We start from the raw sequence: 4,185 nt of genomic DNA on the forward strand, positions 1-4,185 counted from the left end.
AGGCCTGTGAAATACCGAAGTTTTAATGACATTTATGCAATGGTTAGCGATTACCTTGATTCAGGAAATAAGGATGTAAAGTCTGTTTGGCTGGAGTTGAGGAACAGTGAGGAATGAACTCACAAGCATGTGTAGTTTACAAGCCCACTTGCAGAAACCACAAAGCGAAATAAATCGTACAAGGAAAAAATATTGTGTGTGAGTAACAAAAATGGCAATAGTCATGCGTGATGTTAACTTCCCATCTAAAACTCTCGGTTCCATTATAAAAACGTTTGGAGAACCATAATCAAAAAAATCCCACATGTCCCATAAAACATCACGAGGGATATCTTGGTAATTGATTACTCTACTGGTGACTTAATTTTCCTATTTTCTTGGAAACCATCTCTTTAATTTTCTGCACATCGTTTGCGTTTCTATCGATTTTAATAGTAGCGTGTCTTTTGATTCTTCCCAACAAAGTATATGATCTCGCATTCCCGACATGAAACTGCATCTGTCAAGAATACTCCAATTGTTGGCGGGAATCCTGAGGAACAGAATGTACATGTATTTGGAAAGACAAGGACTGATTCGGGACAGTTAACATGGCTTTGTGCGTGGGAAATCATGTCTCACAAATTTGATTGAGTTTTTTGAAGAAGTAACAAAGAGGATTGATGAGGGCAGAGCAGTAAATGTGATCTATATGGACTTCAGTAAGGCGTTCAACAATGTTCCCCATGGGAGACTGATTGGCAAGGTTAGATCTCATGTAACAGCAGTGGACCTAACACCGACCCTTGTGGTATGCCGCCAGTACCTGGACACCAAGAAGAACATATTCCATTAACTACAACACTGTTTTCTATTGGCAAGCCAATTACTGATCAAAGCTGCAATCTCTCCCACAATTCCAGTCCACCGCATTTTGTATAATAGCCTATTGTGGGGAAACGTATCGAACAACTTTCTGAAACCCATATACATCACATCAACCGGTTTACTGTCATCTCCCTGTTTGGTCACTTTGTCAAAAAAATCAATACGATTCGTTAGGCAAGGCATACCCATCACAAAACCGTGCTGACTGTCCCTGATCAGATTATTCTTTTCTAGATGGTCCTAAATCCTATCTATAATAACCTTTTCCAACACGTTACCAACAACTGCAGTGAGACTCACTGGTCTGTAATTAACAGGGTTGTCTCTACGCCACTTTTTGAACACGGGAACAACGTATGCTATGCTCCATTCCACAGGAACTATTCCTGTAGACAACGTTGATTTGACGATCGACGCCAAAGGCTCATCAATCTCTTCCCTTGCTTCCCAGAGGATACTAGGACAGATCCCATCCAGACCAGGGGACTTGTCTGTTGTCACACTCTGCAGTATTTCTATCACCTACTCCTTGTGAACCTCAATCTCTCGTACTCTGGACGCAAGTATCTCATTATCTTCCTCGCCAACATTTTAATTTTCTATAGCGAACACTGTCGAAAAATATTTATTTAGCGCTTCCCCAATCTCCTCTGACTCCACACACAACTTCCCATTATTATCCTTGATTGTCCCAAATTTAACTCTCGTCATTCTTTTAATCCTGACATACCTATGGAAAACCTTAGGGTTAACCCTGATCCTATCTGCCAACAACTTCTCATGTCTCCTCCTGGCTCTTCTCAGCTCTCTGTTTAGATCTTTCCTGATATCGTTGGAACCCTCGAGAGCTCTAACTGAGTTTTCACATTTTGTCCTAACATAAGACTTCTTGTTCTTCTTGACCAGGGATTCCACTTCCTTAGTAAACCACGGCTCATGCGTTCTATATCTTCCTCCCTGCCTGACAGGTCCATACTTATCTTGGACACACAGGAGCTTTTCCTTGAATAAGCTCCACATTTTAATGTGCTCACCCCCTGCAGTTTCCTACCCCATTCTACGCTTCCTAAATCTTACCTAATCTTCCTAAATCTTGGGACTTGTGCCTCACAACACACTTCACATTCAACAACCAGATATACGAACAAATCAACGGAACACCCATGGGCTCACCGATCTCGGGACTCATAGCAGAAGCAGTAAAGCAAAGGTCAGAGCAGTCTTACCGCAAATTCAACCCAAACACTGGTTCAGATACGTGGATGACACCTTTGTAATCATTAAAAACACGGAAATAGAGAAAACACACAGGATCATCAACTCCACACTCACAGGAATCCGATTCACCAGAGAGGAAGAATAGGGCAACCAACTCCCATTCCTAATCGTGATGGTACAGAGAACAACTAACGGAGAATTCACCACAAAGGTACAGAAGAAAGCCACACACACAGACCAAGTCCTGAATTATGAGAGCAACCACCCCAACATACACAAACGAAGTTGAATCAAGACACAATTCAAAAGGGGCACAACACACTGCAGCACACCAGAACTGCAAAAAGAGGAAGAGGAACACCTATACAAGGTATTCGCCGAAAACGGATATCCTCGCAATTTTATCAACAGATGCCTAAGGGATAGACCACGGAATGAGGACATGCCACAACCCAAAGGACTAGCCACACTACCACACATCAAGAACATCTCCGAACTGACAGCCAGAATACTGCGACCACTAGGACTCTTAACAGCACACAAACCAACAGCCACACTCAGACAACAGCTTACCAGAACTATGGAACCGATACCCAACATGAGAAAAACTAATGTAGTATACAAAATCCCATGCAAGGACTGCACAAAACACTATATAGGACAAACAGGAAGACAGCTAACGATCCGCATCCAGGAACACCAACGAGCCACGAAATGAAGCGACCAACTATGCGTAATCGCCACACACACAGACGACAAGCAACATGAATTCGAGTGGGACAACACTACTATTATAGGGCAAGCCAAACAAAGAACAGCCAGGGAATTCCCAGAAGCATGGCAGTCATCCACAAACTCCATCAACAACCACATCGACTTGGACCCAATATACCAGCCACTGCAGCGGAGAGCTGAAACTGTCAACAGGAAGCGGCAAGGACAGGCCACTATAAATGACGCAGGAAACAACACAGAAGCGCTTCACAGGAGGCTCCCAAGCACTGAGGATGCCACCTAGACAGGGGACATTTCCAACAAAACCTTCCAGCTCGGCGAACAGAAACACATCATTGTCTTGAGTGTTCCAGAGTTTTTCATTGTCCCAGAGTCCAGATGAAGTTTGCATTCCTCACGTACGTGAGAGAGAATGATTTCAATGTCTCAAATCAGTTCCTGTCCCGAGAACATCAGAGTCAATGTCCCGTCCTCTACTCGGTCCGACAGTTCACACTTCTTCATTCTCCTCTGATTCCATTTCCCAAAGAGTTTCTCAAGATTTACAAAGCTGGAGCCTAAATGGTTTGCGTCCTAAACATTTTTTCAACTGCCAACTGACAATATTTTCACAGTATCTCTTCACAATCCTCTGGCTTGCACCATGTCCAGGGATGAGAAGTCCCGTTTGGTGGAGAGATTCCCGAGGCTGATGAGTTTCACTTTGGAACAAAGATGGTTAAGTGGCGATTTCCTGCGGTTGTTTCTAATGATGGGAGAGGGAGCGGTGGGGAATGAGCACTTTGACGAGCAGGAGGAAGTGTTGCCACTGACCCGAGTCAGAGAACAGTGGACAGGGATTAAAGGCATCTAATGAAAAGCAGCACTTCTGCTCAGGATGTTCAATAACAGCTGCAGAAACCCGATGTGTCGAGCAGTGTATCTGGAAAGAGAAACAGAGATAATGTTTTAAATATGGAACATTTCTGATGTAGAACTCGAGTTTCCCAAGTCTAATCAAATTACCGGCCTGGTTCACAAAATAGTTTTTCTGAACTTTGAGCGAAAATTGTACCAGCAGGAAAGCATTCATAACGTAGTCAGCAGGATTCGAACCTACCTGGGGAAACCCCAATGGATTTCTAATCCATCGCCTTAAACCACTCGGCCATGACTACAGATGGCTCTGGTGCGTTGAGCATTGACCAAATCAGCCGTGATCTCATTGAAAGCTACCGTTGACTTGATGAGCGAAATGCTCCCATCTCCTTTCATACCTTTGCTGTCATTTGTAAGCTGCGAGACACCAATGTAAAAGAAGAAAAGCACAAAGGTAGGAAAAGATATTTGCAGGCAAACTGAGTCAAAATTATTTATTGAAAGGAA

The 4,185-nt window shown here is 43.4% G+C and overlaps 1 non-coding gene across 1 annotated transcript; it reads right to left on the bottom strand.

Annotated features, from left to right (window-relative positions):
• Window positions 1-3,894: 3,894 nt before the first annotated feature.
• Window positions 3,895-3,977, bottom strand: trnas-aga (transfer RNA serine (anticodon AGA)). The gene has a single exon. It is a non-coding gene; the product is annotated as a tRNA-Ser (tRNA).
• Between the last annotated feature and the right edge of the window lie 208 nt (window positions 3,978-4,185).

Source organism: Chiloscyllium plagiosum, unplaced genomic scaffold (genome assembly GCF_037043375.1).
Source record: "Chiloscyllium plagiosum isolate Xiang-an unplaced genomic scaffold, Cpla_swu_hap1 HiC_scaffold_51, whole genome shotgun sequence".
Lineage (NCBI taxonomy): Eukaryota > Metazoa > Chordata > Chondrichthyes > Orectolobiformes > Hemiscylliidae > Chiloscyllium > Chiloscyllium plagiosum.